Genomic DNA, 24,631 nt, shown 5'->3' with positions numbered 1-24,631 from the left:
GTTTATTACCATTTCTTAAGTTTAACCAGCGGTATTTTCCCTGCCTCGTGGCCGCTAACGCCCCAGTTACCTGCCCTAGAGGTTAGTGAATGTAACGGCAGTGTACATTTCCTCGTCTTGCCGCTGCTGTCCGTTGACGCGTGTAGTTTCGACAGCTTTCTTGATTGTAGGTTAGTTGGCGATTCTTCTGCTCTGGTGGTAGTGATTCCTTTCTCGTTCCGGAGGCTCTAAGCACAGTATTCTGCAGGCAGAGTCCAGACCGCCGGATCCGGCTTTGTCGTATTTTTACATCTTTGCATTTTGTTTATTGGACATCAGGTAGCCTCAGCAAGATTATCATTAGTCATTCATTAGACTGCCACTAGTGTGAATTACAATCTTGTGAAGTGAATGTAATTCTTGGCTGCCTATTTCATCACTCGCGAAATCATTTTTTTGCCGGACCTACTCAGAGGTCGATTCCTGGTGCACTGTGTGTGACTGGCCCTTGTGTTTTATTATTGAGCTACCGAAGCACGACTCACGCCCGGTACTCACAGCTTTACTTCCGCTAGTAACCCGTCTCCTACCTTCAAAACTTTACAGAAGCTCTCCTGCGAACCTTGCACTGCGAAACTGGCCCGCGAAAGGCAAAGGTACCGAGTTCGAGTCTCGGTGAGCCACACAGTTTTAATCTGCCAGGAAGTTTCAATTACACAGTTGTTTATTCCCTCATTAATAACGTGTAATATCATTATTTATTGCTGAGTCTGGAATTACCGTTTTAAATAAATGTGAGTAATTGCAAAAGGATGCACCGTTCAATCTTTCGACCAACTTTGTTGTATGGGAGCGAAAGCTGGGTGGATCCAGGTTACCTTATCAACAAGGTTGAGGTTACGGATATGAAAGTAGCTAGGATGATTGCAGGTACTAGTAGATGGGAACAATGGCAGGAGGGTGTCCACAATGAGGAAATCAAAGGAAAACTGGGAATGAACTCTATAGATGTAGCAGTCAGGGCGAACAGGCTTAGATGGTGGGGTCATGTTACACGCATGGGAGAAGCAAGGTTACCCAAGAGACTCATGGATTCAGCAGTAGAGGGTAGGAGGAGTCGTGGCAGATCGAGGAGAAGGTACCTGGATTCGGTTAAAAATGATTTTGAAGTAATAGGTTTAACATCAGAAGAGGCACCAATGTTAGAGCACTGAATAGGGGATCATGGAGGAACTGTATAAGGGGGGCTATGCTCCAGACTGAACGCTGAAAGGCATAATCAGTCTTAAATGATGATGATGATGCAAAAGGAAACCAACAGTAACTGATTATGGCCCTGTCCACAATCGTAACCGAATCCTGCCTTCCTTGACTTTCAGGTTTCAAGCAACTTCCTCTTGAGGTTCTCGACACATTTAAGCTAACGAAATTAATTTTCATAAATATGCAAAGAATGAGGTGGTAGCAATAAGAAACATAAGAAATTCCAGCCTGTCAGATATAAGTCGTAAGAAGAACGACATTCATACTTACCCCGTTTGTTTGTCTTAGCTGAAACACACGTCTTTTTTCCCGATTGTGGAATTAGAAGTAGAGCAGTGTATCTACCTCGATCTAGGTGGCGTAGTTTCATCCGGAATGGCGCTTTTCACGCGAATAGCAGCAATGAAATGCACGCGACAGAGAATTTTTATTGCTGGGTGACGGTCAGGCTGATGGGTGTCCGTCGGAGATTTACGGCCCCTGGAACACGAGGCTGAAGATGAGTGGGTGTGCTGCTGCTGACAGAAACGCCCTCGACCACGACTCGCTGTCCAGGCCGGAATGCATCCGCTGCCCCCTCACTCTGATAGAAAGCCGCATACTTGTACTGCATGTCATTGCAGCCTACCTTAATATCATAGCATGTTATTCCTGAAGTTATTATTTGCAGAACTGTTTTTCATAGGTAATGTTTAAAATATATCCTGTGAGTAAAGCAGCGTCATCGAGTTCATGAGCGGAAAGACGTAGCGAAAGAAGGGATCCTGAGGGTCTGGCCCGCTCTATCACATACAACTTTTTTTTTTTTTTTGGTCATCAGTCTACTGACTGGTTTGATGCGGCCCGCCACGAATTCCTTTCCTGTGCTAACCTCTTCATCTCAGAGTAGCACTTGCAACCTACGTCCTCAATTATTTTCTTGACGTATTCCAATCTCTGTATTCCTCTACAGTTTTTGCCCTCTACAGCTCCCTCTAGTACCATGGAAGTCATTCCCTCATCTTAGCAGATGTCCTATCATCCTGTCCCTTCTCCTTATCAGTGTTTTCCACATATTCCTTTCCTCTCCGATTCTGCGTAGAACCTCCTCATTCCTTACCTTATCAGTCCACCTAATTTTCAACATTCGTCTATAGCACCACATCTCAAATGCTTCGATTCTCTTCTGTTCCGGTTTTCCGACAGTCCATGTTTCACTACCATACAATGCTGTACTCCAGGCGTACATCCCCAGAAATTTCTTCCTCAAATTAAGGCCGGTATTTGATATTAGTAGACTTCTCTTGGCCAGAAATGCCTTTTTTGCCATAGCGAGTCTGCTTTTGATGTCCTCCTTGCTCCGTCCGTTATTGGTTATTTTACTGCCTAGGTGGCAGAATTCCTTAACTTCATTGACTTCGTGACCATCAATCCTGATGTTAAGTTTCTCGCTGTTCTCATTTCTACTACTTCTCATTACCTTCGTCTTTCTCCGATTTACTCTCAAACCATACTGTGTACTCATTAGACTGTTCATTCCGTTCAGCAGATCGTTTAATTCTTCTTCACTTTCACTCAGGATAGCAATGTCATCAGCGAATCGTATCATTGATAGCCTTTCACCTTGTATTTTAATTCCACTCCTGAACCTTTCTTTTATTTCCATCATTGCTTCCTCGATGTACAGATTGAAGAGTAGGGGCGAAGGGCTACAGCCTTGTCTTACACCCTTCTTAATACGAGCACTTCGTTCTTGATCGTCCACCCTTATTATTCCCTCTTGGTTGTTGTACATATTGTATATGATCCGTCTCTCCCTATAGCTTACCCCTACTTTTCTCAGAATCTCGAACAGCTTGCACTATTTTATATTGTAGAACGCGTTTTCCAGGTCGATAAATCCTATGAACGTGTCTTGATTTTTCTTTAGCCTTGCTTCCATTATTAGCCGTAACGTCAGAATTGCCTCTCTCGTCCCTTTACTTTTCCTAAAGCCAAACTAATCGTCACCTAGCGCATACAGGATGACAATTATTGAACTGTATGGAAGAAATGTATATTAGATACAAACTATGTTGTGCACACACTCTATTCAACATATAAACGCCGCCACAGATATTTGGACCCAGGTCATGACATGTTCGACACACCTCCTGCTGGCCGGAGTGGCCGAGCGGTTCTAGGCGCTACAATCCGCAACCGCGCGACCGCTACGGTCGCAGTTTCGAATCCTGCCTCGGGCATGGATGTGTGTGATGTCCTTAGGTTAGTTAGGTTTAAGTAGTTCTAAGTTCTAGGGAACTGATGACCTCAGCAGTTTAGCCCCATAGAGCTCAGAGCCTTTTGAACCATTTTGAACACGCCTGCTATCGTTGATGATGATGTGGGGCAAACGAGTGGCGAAATTCTGCATGACCTGCTGAAGTGTCAGAACATCGATGCTGTCGATGACTTCCTGAATGGCTGTTTTATTATCATCAATGGTTTTGAAGTTATTGCTGTATTGTATTGTATTGTATGATAACCGAGGGCCTAGAAACGGAGGACCCGTCCTAGCCGCAGCCGCAGTGGTCCACAACCCCACGACGACTACCGCAGTCCACTTCACCCCTCTGCTGTCCCACACCGAGCCACTCTTTCAGGGTTATTGTGCGGTTCGGCCCCCGGTGGGACCATAGCGGTCGCGCGGTTCTAGACTGTAGCGTCTATAACCGCTCGGCCACTCAGGCCGGCTAAAACGGCGTGCGAGAACAAGTTTCATCAAATTCTACACCGACTTTGGGTAGCTCTGCATGTTGAGCCGCTGAGGTAGCAGTCCATGAATTCGGGAGGAAAGGTGGTTTGAAACCATCCGGTGGCAAACCTTGAAAAATTTGGGTAGCTCTGCGTGTTTAGTGGCTTAGCTAGCAATCCATGAATTCGGGAGGCGGGGAGGTTTGAAATCATCCGCTGGCAACCTAGAAAACGGTTTTCTGTGGTTTTCCATTTTCAGTTTTGCAAATGCCGGGGACAGTCCCTTACTATAAGCCACAATCAATCCCTTCCGAATACTTATCTTCCCTGAGAGATTCCAATTTGCTTAAAGATGCAGTCCCACTAATTGCATGAAAACAGCTGCATCGAAGGTGAGACGATCATCTCTTCGGCGACTCCCAGCACTAAAAAAAACCTATGATAAATAAATAATAAAACAAATTCACTTCATTTACGTTCATGCATGTGTGTGCCCGGGACAGAGATTATTGCAGAAAATGATGTTTCTTACATTGCAAGGACTGTCAGATGCATACTTAAGTGAGTAAATTTGGGAAAGTGTAGGGCTTCGTATTTTCGACACCAAAAATTATTCTAGATTCTTTGTCGAACAGAGATCTCTTTATTCCGGATCCCTGTTAGTAATAACCACGGAATCCCAAAAAATTAGCACTCCTCCATTCCTGACCACTTCCTCAGCTGAAATCCACACTGAAAGAAGAAGAGTGTAAAATGACCTTGGAAGGTGAAGGGAGACTGCAGCATGTCTGCTTCTTTGTGGTCTGCCAAAATACAGCACTCCTATAGAAAGAGCCTACCTCCTCTTAGTGAGAACTCAGAGATCACTCTCGAATAAATTTGTTTACAGATCCTTACAGAAATAAATAAAACAACATGTTTCTCTTTTAGTTTCTCTTTAACAGATCTGACGACCTCTACTCGCCCCCCCCCCCTCAAATCACCCCCCCCCCCCCCACACACACGCACACATACTATGGATACCCTATGTCCTCAATTAAAGTTTCAAAATGCTGTAGAGAGAGAAACCTGTTCATAATGATGTTAAATGTGGACAGCATATTACTGATGTAAGCGGAAGGGCATTTAGAGCAAATGCGCTGATCGAACAGAATGTAAGAATATATGCTTTAATCTTCTTTCAGGACAGATCTGTTTTCTATTTAATAGTCGGGTGTTTCCAGTAACCCAAAACAGAAACCCAATACGAAATACTGAACTAAACAGGAACATTAGCAAATATCTTTGAATTGTTAAGGCTTTCGTGGCCACTTGTTGACAAACTGCCTATTGGCTTCTGTCTCGGATTCTTCGGCCGACGTTCATCTAATGATTTTTCTGACGTTTCGCCAGCACGAATGGCTGACATTGTCAAAGCTTCACCCTCCATTGCCGGTGGTGAACTGAATGAGACCGACCACGTAATAAAATTCGCCGACACGGAAGTTCTGGCTGTAGAGAAGCACTATCACACGCGCTTGTTCAGAGAAGCTGTAGAAATCCAAAAACACGCGAACAGTTTCAACAAGAAAGAGGAATGCCTTAAGATAAACGGATCCTGGCTTCCCGTACTGCAGCGAGCGACCATCGCAGGTAGCAAGAGGAGAACCGCACCGGAAATGACCGCGGAGAAGCCCTCAGACGTTGGCGCGCCAGGTACATATAGTCTGCGGCCGCGAGCTCGCCTCCAGTTCACCACCGACAATGGAGAGTGAAGCTTTGACAATGCCAGCCACTCGTGCTGGCGAAACGTCAGAAAAATCATTAGATGAACGTCGGCCGAAGAACCCGAGACGGAAGCCAATAGGCAGTTTGTCAAATATCTCTGAGAGACAACTTGGATATATGGCTTCTTGGGGTCTACGCCATACTGCCAACTGAAATTGGGATTCATGTGACAGGGCCACAGTTCTCTAGATCCAAGTGATATCGTCATGAGACCAGAACAGGCGCTGTCGGTGATGTCGTGCTGTTTGCAAAGGCACTCGAGTAGGTCACCTGCCGCCATAGCCCGTTAACGTCAAATTTCGCCACACTGTGGTCACCTTTACGTTCGTCGTATGTCCCACATTGATATCTGGGGTTATTCCACGCACTGTTGCTTGTCTGTTAGCACTGACAAATCTACGCAAATGGCGCTGCTGTCAGTCGTTAAATGAAGGCCGCCGGCCACTGCGTTGTCCTTGGTGACAGGTTATGCCCGAAATTTGGTATTCTCGACACACTCTTGACACTGTGGATACCAGAACATTGAATTCCCTAACGATTTCCGAAATGGGATGTCCGACGCGTCTACTTCCGACTGCCTTTCCGCGTTCAATGTATATTAATGTCCGTCGTGTGGCCATAATCAAATCGGAAACCTTTTCACATGAATCAGATGACGGCTGCGCGAATGCACTTCTCTTTTATACCTTGTGTACGCGATACTACTGCCACGGTTATATGTGAATATCGCTATGCGATGACTTGCCACCTCAGTGTATTTGAGGCATTTCATATTCTTTCGGAGTGAATGTGTCTACTGGATCCAGATTTTTCATTATTTCAGTAAACAATCATCATCATCATCATCATCATTTAAGACTGATTATGCCTTTCAGCGTTCAGTCTGGAGCATAGCCCCCCTTATACAGTTCCTCCATGATCCCCTATTCAGTGCTAACGTTGGTGCCTCTTCTGATGTTAAACCTATTACTTCAAAATCATTCTTAACCGAATCCAGGTACCTTCTCCTCGGTCTGCCCCGACTCCTCCTACCCTCTACTGCTGAATCCATGAGTCTCTTGGGTAACCTTGCTTCTCCAATGCGTGTAACATGACCCCACCGTCTAAGCCTGTTCGCCCTGACTGCTACATCTATAGAGTTCATTCCCAGTTTTTCTTTGATTTCCTCATTGTGGACACCCTCCTGCCATTGTTCCCATCTACTAGTACCTGCAATCATCCTAGCTACTTTCATATCCGTAACCTCAACCTTGTTAATAAGGTACCCTGAATCCACCCAGCTTTCGCTCCCATACAACAAAGTTGGACGAAAGATTGAACGGTGCACAGATAACTTAGTCTTGGTACTGACTTCCTTCTTGCAGAAGAGAGTAGATCGTAGCTGAGCGCTCACTGCATTAGCTTTGCGACACCTCGCTTCCAGTTCTTTCACTATGTTGCCATCCTGTGAGAATATGCATCCTAAGTACTTGAAACCGTCCACCTGTTCTAACTTTGTTCCTCCTATTTGGCACTCAATCCGTTTATATTTCTTTCCTACTGACATTACTTTCGTTTTGGAGATGCTAATCTTCATACCATAGTCCTTACATTTCTGATCTAGCTCTGAAATATTACTTTGCAAAATTTCAATCGAATCTGCCATCACAACTAAGTCACCCGCATATGCAAGACTGCTTATTTTGTGTTCACATATCTTAATCTCACCCAGCCAGTCTATTGTTTTCAACATACGATCCATAAATAATATGAACAACAGTGGAGACAGGTTGCAGCCTTGTCTTACCCCTGAAACTACTCTGAACCATGAACTCAATTTACCGTCAACTCTAACTGCTGCCTGACTATCCATGTAAAGACCTTTAATTGCTTGCAAAAGTTTGCCTCCTATTCCATAATCTTGTAGAACAGACAATAACTTCCTCCTAGGAACCCAGTCATATGCCTTTTCTAGATCTATAAAGCATAGATACAATTCCCTGTTCCACTCATAACACTTCTCCATTATTTGCCGTAAGCTAAAGATCTGGTCCTGATAACCTCTAAGAGGCCTAAACCCACACTGATTTTCATCCAATTGGTCCTCAACTAATACTCGCACTTTCCTTTCAACAATACCTGAGAAGATTTTACCCACAACGCTGATTAAAGAGATACCTCTGTAGTTGTTACAATCTTTTCTGTTTCCATGTTTAAAGATTGGTGTGATTACTGCTTTCGTCTAGTCTGATGGAACCTGTCCCGACTCCCAGGCCATTTCAATTATCCTGTGTAGCCATTTAAGACCTGACATTCCACTGTATTTGATGAGTTCCGACTTAATTTCATCTACCCCAGCCGCTTTATTGCACTGCAATATATTGACCATTTTTTCCACTTCCTCAAATGTGATCCTATTTCCATCATCATTCCTATCCCATTCTACCTCGAAATCTGAAACATTACTGATCGCATTTTCACCTACATTGAGCAACTCTTCAAAATATTCCCTCCATCTGCCCAAGGCATCCACAGGATTCACCAGCAGTTTTCCTGACCTGTCCAAAATACTTGTCATTTCCTTCTTACCTCTCTTTCGAAGACTGCTAATTACACTCCAGAATGGTTTTCCAGCAGCTTGACCCATAGTCTCCAACCTGTTTCCAAAGTCTTCCCACGATTTCTTCTTGGATGCTGCAATTATCTGTTTGGCTTTGTTTCTTTCTTCAACATAACTTTCTCTGTCAACCTGGGTTCTGGTATGTAGCCATTTTTGATACGCCTTCTTTTTCCTTTTACAGGCTGCCTTGACTGTATCATTCCACCAAGCTGTTTGCTTCATCCTACTTTTACACAATACTGTTCCAAGACATTCTTTAGCCACTTCTAGTACTGTGTCCCTGTACCTTGTTCATTCCTTTTCCAATGACTGTAATTGACTACATTCAACTAACTGGTACCTTTCTGAGATCGCTGTTATGTACTTGTGCCTGATTTCCTTATCCTGCAGTTTCTCCACTCTTATCCTCCTACATTTGGACCTGACCTCCTGCACTTTCGGCCTCACAATCCCAATTTCACTGCAGATTAAATAATGATCAGTGTCATCAAAGAATCCCCTGAATACACGTGTGTCCCTCACAGCCTTCCTGAATTCTTGATCTGTTATTATATAGTCAATGACAGATCCGGTTCCCCTGCCTTCCCAAGTATACCGGTGAATGTTCTTACGTTTAAAAAAGGAGTTTGTGATTACTAAGCCCATACTGGCACAGAAATCCAAGAGTTGTTTCCCGTTCCTGTTGGCCTCCATATCCTCTCCAAATTTACCCATAACCTTTTCATACCCTTCTGTTCGATTTCCAATCCTGGCGTTAAAATCACCCATGAGCAGAACACCTTCCTTGTCCTTTACTCTAACAACTACATCACTGAGTGCCTCATAAAAACTATCCATCTTATCTTGATCTGTCCCTTCACAATGCGAATATACTGACACAATCCTAATTTTCTTGCCAGACACTGTCAAATCTATCCACATCAGTCGTTCGTTTACGTACCTTATTGCAACTACGCTGGGTTCCATTTCTTTCCTGATGTAAAGCCCTACACCCCATTGTGCTATTCCTGCTTTGACTCCTGACAGGTAGACCTTGTATTCTCCCAATTCCTCTTCTTTCTCACCCCTTACCCGAATGTCACTAACACCTAAAACGTCCAGCCGCATCTTACTTGCAGCCTCTGCCTGCTCTACCTTCTTCCCAGAGTAGTCCCCATTGATATTAATAGCTCCCCATCTCATTACCATTTGTTTGCCAAGTCGTATCTTAGGAGTCCCTGGTTTGTCAGTTAGAGGTGGGACTCCGTCACCTCCAAAGGTCCGAGGCATTTTGCTCTGATTGTTGCCAGCATCATATTTAAAGTACCAGGGAAGCAGGTTGCTAGCCTTACTTGCCCCGAGTCCCATTGGGTTTTACCGCTAAAGGCTGTGGGACTAACCGGTGGATTTGGTAGTCTTTGCCGTATGAGCACAAAGGTGACCACGACTCAGAATATGTCCGAGATGCCCAGCCTTATTCCAAAGTAACTGGTATCCCGACTGTCGGGACCACTTACTTGGCCACTCATACGTTGCCCGTGGTTCATGAAATAGGACATGACTACAGGAACCCACACCATGAACCACTTCAGTAAATCATCTTTGGTGAATTCCCAGATGACTTTCGGGTATATCATAATCCCATCTCAGAGTTAATGCTGCTTTTCTGTTCATGTCGCCCTGAATGAGAGTACCAGAACCAACAGAACTTTATGCGTATATTTCTTCCTGTTTCGGAATACGTGCAATTCGATTAGAATGGTTCTGTTTAAAGCAATTTTTCACACTTCACACTTCTTTATTTCTGTTGTTCACTAAAGGTCGTCATTAAGTCGATGTGTTATCGTTTGATGCACAATAGTAAGTTCTCAATTGATCATACAACATTCTTATGTCTGTGGCTCATTTCGGACGATCTCAAGGGTTATTTTGATTTTAGTTGTGCTACGGCTGCAAGCCATCTTATCTGAAAATCAGTTATAAAGTGCGCTAGTGGTACCTTTCAAAACTATACAGCGTCGTCCATTAATAGTGATCGGGCCAAATACCTCACGAAATAAACATCGAACGAAAAAAGTACAAAGAACGAAACTCGTCCAGCTTGAAGGGGGAAACCAGAGGATGCTATGGTTGGCCTGCTAGATGGCGCTGCCATAGGTCAAACGGATATCAATATTTTTTAAATACGAACCCCCAGTTTTTATTACACATTCGTGTAGTACGTAAAGAAATGTGAATGTTTTAGGTGAATCACATTTTTCGCTTTGTGATAGATGGAGCTGTAATAGTCACAAACGTCAGTGCGGACAGTATTTGCTTCGTGAAACGTTTCCCGTGTTGAAATGGACCATTTACCAATTGCGGAAAAGGTCGATATCGTGTTGATGTATGGCTATAGTGATCAAAATGCCCAACGGTCGTGTCCTATGTATGCTGCTCGATATCCTGGACGACATCATCCAAGTCTACGGACAGTTCGCCGGATAGTTACGTTATTTAAGGAAACAGGAAGTGTTGAGCCACATGTGAAACTCCAACCACGACCTGCAACAAATGATGATGCGCAAGTAGGTGTTTTAGCTGTTGTCGCGGCTAATCCGCACATCGGTAGCAGACAAATTTTGCGAAAACCGGGAATCTCAAAAACTTCAGTGTTGAGAATGCTACATCAACATCGATTGCACCCGTACCATATTTATATGCATTAGGAATTGCATGGCAACGACTTTGAACCTCGTGTGTAGTTCTGCCACTGGGCTCAAGAGAAATTACGGGACGATGACAAATTTTTTGCACGCCATAATATGCACTATTGGGCAACGGAAAATCCACGATAGCTGCGACAAGTGAAACATCAGCGACCTTGGCGGGTCAATGTATGGTGCGGCACTATGGGAGGAAGGGTAAGTGGCCCCCATTTTATCGATGGCAATCTAAATGGTGCAATGTATGCTGATTTCCTACGTAATGTTCTACCGATGTTACTACTAGATGTTTCTCTGCATGACAGAATGGCGATGTACTTCCAACAAGATGGATCTCCGGCACATAGCTCGCGTGCGGTTGAAGCAGTACTGAATAGCATATTTCATGACAAGTGGATTGGTCGTCGAAGCACCGTCTACCATGGCCCACACGTTCACCGGATCTGACGTCCGCGGATTTCTTTCTGTTGGGAAAGTTGAAGGATATTTGCTATCGTGATCCACCGACAACGCCTAACAACATGCGTCAGCGCATTGTCAATGCATGTTCGAACATTACGGAAGGCAAACTACTCACTGTTGAGAGGAATGTCGTTACACGTATTGCCAAATGCATTGAGGTTGACGGACATCATTTTGAGCATTTATTGCATTAATGTGGTATTTACAGGTAATGACGCTGTAACAGCATGCGTTCTCAGAAATGATAAGTTCACAAAGGTACATGTCTCACGTTGGAACTACCGAAATAAGATGTTCAAACGTACCTACGTTCTGTATTTTAATGTATAAAACCTACCTGTTACCAGCAGTTCGTCTAAAATTGTGAGCCAAATTTTGTGACTATTAGAGTGCCATCCATCACAAAGCGAAAAAAGTGGTCCAACTAAAACATTCATATTTCTTTTCGTACTACACCAAAATGTAATAAAAATGGGAGTTCCAATTTTAAAAAAAACGCAGTTGATATCCGTTTGAGCTATGGCAGCGCCATCTAGTGGGCCAACCATAGCGCCATCTGGTTTCCCCCTTCAAGCTAGACGAGTTTCGTTCTTTGTAGTTTTTTCGTTTGACCATTATTTCATTAGATATTTGGCCCAGTCACGATCAATGGACCACCCTGCATACATCAGCTGCTATGAGGAGCAATGACTCTGATAGGCACGTCGTTGGAATAACGAAAGGGCAATTAGGTATTCACCATCACTAAATACCGACAGATGTGTAGTAAAGTAAGTCATCAGTCTTAAGTCTCTCATGGGAAGCTCCTTGTTTAGTGCTAGGATACTTTCCAGTAGCTCATCATCCTTTTGTTGATGTGAATATAGATTATGTCACCAATGTTATTTTCTTCTATGTTGCACCTCAATTTTTACAGTGTACATGTTCGAACATTTGGTGTCGTGGAATATGTCATAAAAGTTTCTACCTTTACGTTAACCTTGAGATTTAATATAACATTAAAAATACGATCTTGCTTTGTAATATTTTGCAAACCGGTAGTGAAACTGGTACACGTGGAGTATAGATTGACCCGGTATACACATACCTACTTCCACTCTAATTAGAGCAGAGCGAATTAAATTGACGAAAGGTCTACGCATTAAAATATGTAACACACAAAATGCTATTCTCTTGGGATAACTGGCTTGGCTTCGTACTTTCCGGACAGTGAAGATTTGGAATATCTTACGTGCGCTACTTTGATTCGAACCTGGCAGTCAGACACCTTTAATGAGGTGTTATGCAGGTCGCAAGTAATTGCTACAATTAGTAGTTATCTCGATTAGATGGCTGCAATGGCGCTTAGCAGATATCGCCCATGCTGGTTATTCAGGTTCATGCAATAAGAGTCACTCACATTTATAGCTGGCAAAACTATCAATAACATATTACGAGGTGCATTCAAGTTCTAAGGACTCCGATTTTTTTTTTCTAATTAACTACTCACCCGAAATAGATGAAACTGGTGTTACTTCTCGACGTAATCGACATGCGGACGTACACATTTTTCACAACTCTGACGCCATGATTCCATGGCAGTGGCGAAGGCTTCTTTAGGAGTCTGTTTTGACCACTGGAAAATCGCTGAGGCAATTGCAGCTCGGCTGGTGAATGTGCGGCCACGGAGAGTGTCTTTCATTGCTGGAAAAAGCCAAAAGTCACTAGGAGCCAGGTCAGGTGAGTAGGGAGCATGAGGAATCACTTCCAAGTTGTTTTCACGAAGAAACTGTTGCGTAACTTTAGCTCGATGTGCGGGTGCGTTGTCTTGGTGAAACAGCACACGCGCCGCCCTTTCTGGACGTTTTTGTTGCAGTGCAGGAAGGAATTTGTTCTTCAAAACATTTTCGTAGGATGCACCTGTTACCGTAGTGACCTTTGGAACGCAATGGACAACGATTATGCCCTCGCTGTCCCAGGACATGGACACCATCATTTTTTCGGCACTGGCGGTTACCGAAATTTCTTTGGTGGCGGTGAATCTGTGTGCTCCCATTGAGCTGACTGGCGCTTTGTTTCTGGATTGAAAAATGGCATCCACGTCTCATCCATTGTCACAACCGACGAAAAGAAAGTCCCATTCATGCTGTCGTTGCGCGTCAACACTGCTTGGCAACATGCCACACGGGCAGCCATGTGGTCGTCCGTCAGCATTCGTGGCACCCACCTGGATGACACTTTTCGCATTTTCAGGTCGTGATGCAGGACTGTGTGCACAGAACCCACAGAAATGCCAACTCTGGAGGTGATCTGTTCAACAGTCATTCGGCGATCCCCTAAAACAATTCTCTCCACTTTCTCGATCATGTCGTCAGACCGGCTTCTGCGAGCCCGAGGTTCTTTCAGTTTGTTGTCACACGATGTTCCGCCTTCATTAAACTGTCGCACCCACGAACGCACTTTCGACACATCCATAACTCCATCACCACATGTCTCCTTCAACTGTCGATGAATTTCAATTGGTTTCACACCACGCAAATTCAGAAAACGAATGATTGCACGCTGTTCAAGTAAGGAAAACGTAGCCATTTTAAGTATTTAAAAGACTTCTCATTCTCGCCGCTGGCGGTAAAATTCCATCTGCCGTATGGTGCTGCCATCTCTGGGACGTATTGACAATGAATGTGGCCTCATTTTAAAATGATGCGCATGTTTCTATCTCTTTCCATTCCGGAGAAATAAAAATCGGAGGCCTTAGAACTTGAATGCACCTCGTAGAGAGACAAATGTTAATACATAATAAAACAAGGTTCCTTACATGAACGAAATAAATAATTGTTCGCACGTATATGTGTTTACAGTGATATACACACCTTAACAGAACAAGGCCAGATGAAGGATAGGTAACGAAGGAAGTGACAGAAGAACAAAAACGAGTGACAGAGATCACATCACAAAGTTATTGTAATTTATACCTTTTCTTCCTGATTTTCAAACAATATGCATTCATATTTTATAAATAACTTGCCTTACTTTGTCATTAATGGCTTAGTGCCCAGTTAATTCACTATTTTTAGTAAAAGTAGTTTCAGTAGCAGAAGAAAAATGTTACCGATATGTCTTTATAGTACACGAACAGTCAGCATGTTCTATACCAAACTTTCACCATCTCCAGGGCCGCGAATTTTGTAGAAGATTGTTCGCCGTTTAGAATCCGAAATGGTGAACTACTGTCTTCCACCAAAATTAACATCCCACGAACGGACTAAATAAATATCGCAATAGGTGCTAACATCGCAACGGTTTTCCCGAGAACTGCATTATTCATGAACACGCAAACAATCTTTTTCAAATAAATATATCACGGAAGCAGTCTTTTTGGTATTTTTAGCAGTGTATCCATCCAACCAGGGACACTAGTCGACGGCAATAACACGGGTGACTTTACTCAGTTGCAATATGAACTTGAAAATTGCCTGAGTTTACAATAGCAGATGATATACCACATGTTCTTGGTAAAAATTTGTATTCAGTGGTATTAGGTCACGAGATAGCGTGAGAATCAGTAGGAATTTTATGATAACTTTTTTGTCGAACCATGGACAGAAAGAGTTGTAAGGGTTATGAGAGATTTCACACTATTTAGTAACGAGGTGGGGACATCACTTACTCAATAGCAGTTTCTTTTGTGGGAGAGAGCTTCCTTGTTGTAGTTGCGTGTTAAAATCAATTTACAAGTTCTCCTTTACGCCATTTATAACATTTATCTACTGTGAGCACTGCACTGCATCAGAACCGTGGACAGACCTGTCACGCGTCCAATGGGGAGTCTTTTCTGAGCTCATAAAAACCGACGGATCTATAGAGAACCGAAGAAAACTAATTTGAATCTATGTCTAGTGACAGAAAAGTATCTGCATTAGAACAGATTGGAAGGAAGTCGGCTGTGGTGTTTTCTGAGGAACCTTCTTGTCAGTCGTATGTAGTGATTTAGAGAAACCGAGGAAACTGTAAATGAAGATGTTAGCCAAGAACATTCAGACATCGTTTACCCAGTGCCGTCTCAGTAACTGACGAGACTCAAAGAAGCTGCAGAAGAAAATTAACTCTTTGCATATGGTTTACAGGAAAACAATGTCTCCGTTTACGTACCAGTGCCGTAATATATCGCTGACGTTTCTATTTTAACCCTTGTCACTATCCACAGTTTTGCCTTTTCCAGTGCGGGTACTAATTAACGCAAATACTCCAGTTATTCTGTTCCCCGTCTGCGAGAGTGAAAGAATAAAAATCTAGTTGAAAAAAGAATTACTCTTGCCTCAGCCGCGTGGGTAAGAGGACTTGAAATCCTCGGCCCCAGAGGGGAATTACCATCTGACTGGGGTTCCGAAACGATCTGAAGAGCCCGGCATCAGCGTATCCGTTAATGAGATTCACGCGACGCACAGTTCTTGAAAGGAATAAATTTAATTTTCCTCTTAGCTGATTAAGGGGAGGACGTGCTTCATTTACTTGTTCCACTTGGACAGAGGTAAAATTCAAGGAATGCAGCAAGTAATTAATAAAATTTCTTCGCTTTGCTGCAGAATTCCTAAGCAACGTAATCTTTTCGTAAAATCCTAGGCAACCTAACGTTTTTCTTAATATTGTATAGAATGAAATCTTCATCTTTAGACGAATGGAACGAGAAACAATAATCGACTTTCAAGGGCGTAACTGATAGCCCCGAAAGTAGAGAGATACGTATGCACACTTTTTAGTTGCACGATGTTTCTAGTTATAATTATGATTGACCTGTTGGAATATTTTATGGAATTCCAACTTCCATCCTTCGGACAAGTTTTTAGCTTCATGACACAAAGGAATTACAGACACATCAGCTGTCTCCCATGAGGCCCAAATTCTCAACTTATCCCCACAATAGTAATTAATATAGTACCACTTGTCAGTTATCCTCTTTACTCACGATTCCCGTACAAGTTCGAGGATTGTTTGGTTGTGAACATCTTGTAATCGACGTAGTATAATTTGGAAAAATGCGAGAGAATAATTACCGAGGCATCGCGTTAATTCGAGATGGGAACAAACTGTAAACTGGAGACCGCGGTATTTTCGTAGGTATCTCGATGTTTGGGATCGACTATATGTTTGTTTACGCATGCGCAACTACTTCCCTTTCCCCCATACGTGTACTATGCCGTACCCGCCACACAACCAACTACGAACGTGGACGCACCATGGACATAGGTTGCATCAATGAAGAATACGCTGACATGCTCTTCATGTATGGTAGTGCCCTTGGGGCTGCACGATTGTATGAAGAATCTTTTTCCCTCAACAGGCAGCCAGCCAGACGTTCATTTAGTGGTTACATCAGCGCCTTATGGAAACCGGAAGTTTCGCACACCATGTACGAGAAGGTCGAACGAGATCCAAAACACCCGAAATTGAGGAAAGGGTATCATGCATTACATACGAACCTCTGAGTACCTCAACAAAGAGGATTGCTACACAAGAGCGGGTCCTGAGTAATTGCAGTGTGTGGCGGATTTTACATCGGCAAGTAGTCTATCCACATCATCTCCAGCGAGTGGAAGCCGTCAACAATGCAGACTTCCCTGCCGGAGAGAATTTCTGTCAATGGTTGGAACAACAGTGTACCCTGAATCTCATGTTCGTAAGCAGTACTCTGTTCACGAATGACGCTGTATTTACCCGTGATGGTATTTTTTACTATCATAACTGTCAAATTAGGGCCGATGTCAGTCCTAACGCAATATACGTACCATGACATCAGCAGCATTATTCGTTGAACGCTTTGGGAGGACTGCTCGGAGACCGCGTAATTGGACCACACTTCCTACCACAGAGACTAACTAGACAGCAGCCAATGCGGTTTCTGCAGACTGTACTTGCAGATGTCCAGGATGATGTCCCACTGAACCAATACCTCATCATGTTGTTCATGCATGCAGTGCTCCAGCACATTTTCATTTACGAGTGCGCCGGCTTCTAACTCGGACGTTTGGTCAACATTGGTTACGCCTCCAAGGTCTCCGGATTTAAGTCCCGTGGATTTCGGTGTGTGGGGTCATGTCAAAAGCCTGGTCTACGCTAGCTAGCTGAACTCTCTTAAGGAATTACGCTTGCGGATTGAAGCAGCGTTCCAGCATTTACAGAATTCCCCAGGACTGCCTGAGAGGATTCGCAACTCATTTCAGAGACGAGTTTAATGTTGCATTCAGACACATGATCATCTCGAACACCTACTTTAACACTTAGTGATGCCACGCGCTCCTAGACACTGATGAACCAGCAACGGAAAAGGTGTTATACCTTGACAACTGTTGATTTGTGGACCTATGTTTATTGGAGCTTTTTAGGTACTTTTGGCCTGCACTTTCTATGTGTGAATTATTGATGACTACCTCTTTAAGAGCGTGTTGTTCCACTTTTCAAACAAAATATAACAGAGATTCTGACTGGTATGCATTCTACAAGTCCTTGATAGGATTCCAGACGTATATGACACTAGATGACTCCGAACAGGTCAGGCAACTCCTATAAACTACGGGATGGTAGTTTACGGGAAGGCAGCTGGCGACCGTTACGTGTTCCAGTAGGCACAGATCAGACACATTTACTGGCCAAGACATCAATGTGAGTTGTCCGCCCCTGGTAGCTGAGTGGTCAGCGCGACGGAATGTCATACCTAACGGCCCGGGTTCGATTCCCGACAGAGTCGGAGACTTTCTCCGCTCAGGGACTGGGTGTGTATTGTCCTTACCATCATCATTTCATCCTCATCGGCACGCAAGTCGCCGAAGACTGCTTACACCACGCTTGTCCGTCCTATTCTGGAGTACTGCTGTGCGGTGTGGGATTAACGGATGGCATCGAAAAAGTACAAAGAAGGGCAGCTCGTATTGGTTTATCGCGAAATAGGGGAGATAGTGTCACAGGCATGATACGTGAATTGGAGTGGCAATCATTAGAACAAAGGCGTTTTTCATTGCGACGGGATCTTCTCATAAAACTTCAATCACCAGTTTTCTCCTCCGATTGCGAAAACATTCTGTTGGCACCCACCTATACAGGGAGAAATGATCAACACGATAAAATAAGAGAAATCAGGGCTCGCACCGAAAAATTTAAGTGCTCGTTTTTAACGCGTGCCGTTCGAGAGTGGAATGGTAGAGAGATAGCTTGAAGGTGATTTATTGAACCCTCTGCCAGGCACTTTATTGTGAATAGCAGAGTAATCACGTGGATGTAGATGTAGATGAAATGGTGTCAACTCGAAAGACTTGCACCAGGCGACGGGAGGCCCTAGCCACTCGACATTTCCATTTATATTGTGAGTTCACTATAACAGCGTGCTTCGAAACACTTGTGCCTGCACCAGCATTTTACTCTGTCGACAGATCTGCAACAGATTGTTGCCCTATCGTGCATTGCACGGTGGAGGATCCTCCTACGACGTCTATGTTCCGTGATGAGACTTGGTGACCCAATACCATACATGCTACTCGTCATTTCACCATCCTTCAACCACTTACGAAAGCAGTACGCCAACAGGCGACCAGCGTCGCCGTTTCAGAGATTCTCGTTTCCAGCCGCAGCGCCAAAACAATGTGCCCTCTGTCAAAACAGTTTATATCAGTGAATTTCCGCATTTCTGTCTGTATCTTTGCTATAATGGTTGCCCATTCGTCTCTCTTCCGCTTATAATCTTTCCTTGCTACGTCACGGGTCGGCAACGCCACCAGGTGGCATTCAACCTCTTGGTGGGTTGTGGTCAAATATTTCTTCTCATCAGTGTAAATAATTTTTGATGTATCATCTCGTCACCAATGACCCATTTTAGAGCGGTTGCCATGTGTGACAGTCACCTGAGCTCGATTCTGTAGGTTCAAATGTCATTTATGGGAATCATACTTACCACCACTTAGACATAAAGTGTTGACTCCATCAAAAAGAACAGTGAGAATAATTGGTGTGTTCACCCAAGGACGTCATGTAGGCATCTGTTCAAGGAGTTAGGTATTTTAACTGCACCATCAGAGTACATGTATTCGCTAACGAAATTCGTTGTAAATAATCCATCTCAATTCGCGAAGAACAGTGATGTTCATACGTACAACACTAGGGGAAAAAATGACCTTTCCTATCCGTTATTGAAACTGTCAGTTGCTCAAAAAGGAGTACATTATTCAGCAACAAAAATATTTGATCACTTGCCCAAAAACATAAAGTTTGTGGCAGGTAGCAGATCAGGTTTTAAATCTAGCTCAAAAACATTTCCTTTGGACAACTCCTTCTACTCCATGGACGAGTTTCTGTTTCAGAACTGGATAAAAAATTGTACCTCTACGTCTAGTTGCAGGTGTAGAACTAAAAATTTCAGTAATATTAATATTAGAACTATTCATGTGTGTGTTTAAATATCTTATAATCTGACTTCTTCCACGTCATATAGATAAAATAATCGTGAAAATGATTTATGGAACGTGATATAACTAAACTAAACAGCAGTTTCACTCTAGCAAGAAGATGAACTGTGACAATCGACTTGTTCTCATCCTACCGAGTCTGCATAATTATCCTGAGGTAAATTCTAAGTTTCTCTGTGAACGATGACACGGTGTTCCTTTACAGTCACCTTCCGAAAGAAGTAGCCTTTAAGCCGAGCGTTCGTTGTAATTCAGGTTGTGAGCATACGTCGAGCTTTAGGCCAGGGATTCCTTGCATGCCACATTTATCTTTAAAAAGTGGAGGTAATTAGAACTATATATGGAGGGAAATGGAGTTTGAAGCTACAAAAACAAGCTAAAATGTAAGAGCTACATGTCGGCATGTAGCTCTTAACGTGGTCTGGCATTTAATGTGATTGATTTTCTGATGTGACAAGCTCTTGATTTTAGGACCTTAATTTTTAGAAATGGATGTACAGATAGTTGCCGACATATTTCATGTGGAGATGTTAGATCGATTTACTAACTGACTGTTTGCCAATGTGAAGCTTGTTTCTTGTTCTTCTGAAGAAGACGTGTTTAAATCTGGTGAAACCATGGATCAGGTTAATTGAAAACCACCATTTGTTGCAGTTGGTTTACAGTCTTATTCCTCTGCTGTTATCTGAGCAGTTACTGGCGAGAGTATTACTGGATGTGTATACCCTTCTCCTTTGTGAATGTATGCTTTCCTGGCGTATACAGCTGGCGAAGAGTTCTCAGGCTTCCAGCCGGGTGGCGGTGTCACCGCCACCCGGCTGGAAGACCGAGAACTCCCCTTCTCCTTTGTTATGGCTTGAACTCTACTGGAGACACATTTAATGAGGTGAAACTTACTGGCAGATTAAAACTGCGTGCCGGCCCGAGACTCGAACTCGAGACCTTTACCTAACATCTGAGCTACCCAAGCACGACTCACGACCCGTCCTCACAGCTTCAGTTCTACCAGCACCTCGTCCCCTAGCTTCCAAACTTCACAGAAGCTCTTCTGCGAACCTTGCAGAACTATCACACTTGGAAGAAATGGTATGGCGTGAGGACGGGTTGTGAGTCGTGCTTGGGTAGCTCAGATGGTAGAGCACTTGCCCGCGAAGGGCAAAGGTCCAGAGTTCGATTCTCGGTCAGGTACGCAGTTTTAATCAGCCAGGAAGTTCCATAAGCGCACACTCCGCTGTAAAGTGAAAATCTCATTCTCACATCATTTAATGAGGGGTCTGGTTGTTTGAGGACGAATGGCGAACTATTCTTCCTCAAAAGCTGAAAGCAGGGAAGGTAGTAAAAGTTGGATGCAGGGATCCGGGTCGAAGTCGTCCTCTTAACACGTTCCAAAGGTGTTCCATTCAGTTCAGATCGGGACTTCTAGGTAGGACAGTCCTTTTGTAGAATTTTGTGGACCACAAAACGTGGCCTCTAAGATGCTCGTTTGTGGCATGGTGCACTGTCCTGCTGTGAGGCCCGCGCGGTATTATCCGAGCGGTGGCTCTGAGCACTATGGGACTTTAACTTCTGTGGTCATCAGTCCCCTAGAACTTACGAGGTGCATTCAAGTTCTAAGGCCTCCGATTTTTTTTTCTAATTAACTACTCACCCGAAATCGAAGAAACTGGCGTTACTTCTCGACGTAATCGCCCTGCAGACGTACACATTTTTCACAACGCTGACGCCATGATTCCATAGCAGCGGCGTTGGCTTGTTTAGGAGTCTGTTTTGACCACTGGAAAATCGCTGAGGCTATAGCAGCACGGCTGGTGAATGTGCGGCCACGGAGAGTGTCTTTCATTGTTGGAAAAAGCCAAAAGTCACTAGGAGCCAGGTCAGGTGAGTAGGGAGCATGAGGAATCACTTCAAAGTTGTTATCACGAAGAAACTGTTGCGTAACGTTAGCTCGATGTGCGGATGCGTTGTCTTGGTGAAACAGCACACGCTCAGCCATTCCCAGACGTTTTTTTTCCAGTGCAGGAAGGAATTTGTTCTTCAAAACATTTTCGTATGATGCACCTGTTACCATAGTGCCCTTTGGAACGCAATGGGTAAGGATTACGCCCTCGCTATCCCAGAACATGGACACCATCATTTCTTCAGCGCTGGCGGTTACCCGAAATTTTTTGGTGGCGGTGAATCTGTGTGCTTCCATTGAGCTGACTGGTGCTTTGTTTCTGGATTGAAAAATGGCATCCACGTCTCATCCATTGTCACAACCGACGAAAAGAAAGTCCCATTCATGCTGTCGTTGCGCGTTAACATTGCTCGGCAACATGCCACACGGGCAGCCTTGTGGTCGTCCGTCAGCATTCGTGGCACCCACCTGGATGACACTTTTCGCATTTTCAGGACGTCATGCAGGTTTGTGTGTACAGAACCCACAGAAATGCCAACTCTGGAGGCAATCTGTTCAACAGTCATTCGGCGATCCCCGAAAACAATTATCTCCACTTTCTCAATCACGTCGTCAGACCGGCTTGTGCGAGCCTGAGGTTGTTTCAGTTTGTTGTCACATGATGTTCTGCCTTCATTAAACTGTTGCACCCACGAACGCACTTTCGACACATCCATAACTCCATCACCACATGTCTCCTTCAACTGTCGATGAATTTCAATTGGTTTCACACCACGCAAATTCAGAAAACGAATGATTGCACGCTGTTCAAGTAAGGAAAACGTCGTCATTTTAAGTATTTAAAACAGTTCTCATTCTCGCCGCTGGCGGTAAAATTCCATCTGCCGTGCGGTGCTGCCATCTCTGGGACGTATTGGCAAATGAACGCGGCCTCATTTTAAAACAATGCGCATGTTTCTATCTCTTTCCAGTCAGGAGAAAAAAAATCGGAGGCCTTAGAACTTTAATGCACCTCGTAGAACTACTTAAATCTAACTAACCTAAGGACATCACACACATCCATGCCCGAGGCAGGATTCGAACCTGCGACCGTAGAGGTCACGCGCTTCCAGACTGAAGCGCCTAGAACCGCACGGCCACACCGGCCAGCTAGGGACATGTCCGAAAGAACAGACACCATATCCATATAAGTATATATTGAATGATGTCTCATCTGTGGAATGGATTCAAAAATCGAATTGTCGTGTGGCGTGTTGTAACGGAAAGTGGTGTGCTGGCTCTGTGTTATTGTTAGCAAACCTTTACACAAATCCATTGGAAATTGTTACTCCCATTATCCATAAAGAAATCAGTCACTGCAGAATACGTTCAGCCCCTTAGGCGCTGAGTCATCTGACCTTGTTTACAACTGATAACTTTCGTCCCTGTGCACATAACAAATAAACTAAGTTGTACCTCTAAAGCAGCAACGGTGGAACGCTGTATATTCTGGTCACTCACAAAAAACATGAATGCCAGCTACAGACTCAGCAGTGTGCAATGCTGGGCATAACACTTCAAATACACATGAAATTGTTTTGGCTGATAAACGAGAACATTTCAGAAAATTCCACTTCTTTAAAAAATATATCAGTTGGACTGCAAGACGGTACTGACTATGGTGAATTGCAAACTTCCTGTTTTGTTTTTCTTATTTTTTTTTCAAAGTTATATTGAGAGTTAAGTTTCGCTTTTCAAAAACATCTGACAATTGAAGCTACATTACTCACAAATGATTCACGAACAATGAGATTTAAACAGCAAGTGTTATCTAACTTCGTTAATCCAACTTAAGCACAAATCATTAAATTACACACAGATCTGTTAACAAATCTTAAAAGCATTACAAAAATAAAATTTCTAAAAAGTCTTTTTCTCAAAACAGCTTATGTACATTCTGGAGTTACTCAACGATTACAAATTATTATAAGCTAACTCATCTATACTAACGTGCTGGCAAAAACAGAAATCATAATTATTTAAAACTTTACCTTATTTGCACAAAGACTTCTGCTTCCATGTTCAACAGTATTGACAAACCCACATTAATCTAAATCTTAGTGTCTTCTCACAGCACACCACTTAACTGCCTACTCGTTCCCTCACAGAGAGATTCCTACAACTGAGGGCCCAGAGCTCTCTTACACCAACACTGGCAGTGCAGCATCTTTGGCTCTGCGATCGCGCACAGTCAGCGATCCGCATTATCGTGCCTATCAGAGACATTCATAATTTATAGTATACTAGTTTGATTTTAATTTATTAACATTCTTAGTTTATTCTGGTGCCACATACAAGTGTGCCCCAGTAGACGCCTTTCAAGGGCATTACGCATGGGTCTATGGATACTTTTCATCAGATATTGTGTATAGCCCGCACCTTAGAAGCTATCAAAGAGTCAGATACACTAATACTGTAAATAGAGCGATAATTTGCAGAAAACTAGCTGCAGAAAAAAATTAAGACGAGAGGAGAAAATACTGCAAGCATTATCTAACAAAGGAACGGTCCAATCCGACATGACAAAACCTATTCTGGAAATTTTCATACAGCAAGAACACACCAGAAGAAATGGACTGCCAAAATTTTAGCTAGTAATGTGCACTGCAGGTATTCAACTTTTTTTTTAAGTTACTCAGTTTTTCCGCTCTAGGAACCGCTTATAACAGCGGTTTGTGCAGCCCTTCCTGATGAGTACACGATCCGGCGAATAATCAGACGCAGATGTGATGTGAGAATGTAGCGCGAAGTCCAAAGTGTACACACGCCAGTTTTAAGCAGTTAAACCGTTCCGAAA

Source organism: Schistocerca cancellata, chromosome 3 (assembly GCF_023864275.1).
Source record: "Schistocerca cancellata isolate TAMUIC-IGC-003103 chromosome 3, iqSchCanc2.1, whole genome shotgun sequence".
NCBI lineage: Eukaryota > Metazoa > Arthropoda > Insecta > Orthoptera > Acrididae > Schistocerca > Schistocerca cancellata.
The sequence above is the reverse complement of the archived record's forward strand: the minus strand, read 5'-3'. Positions refer to the sequence as shown.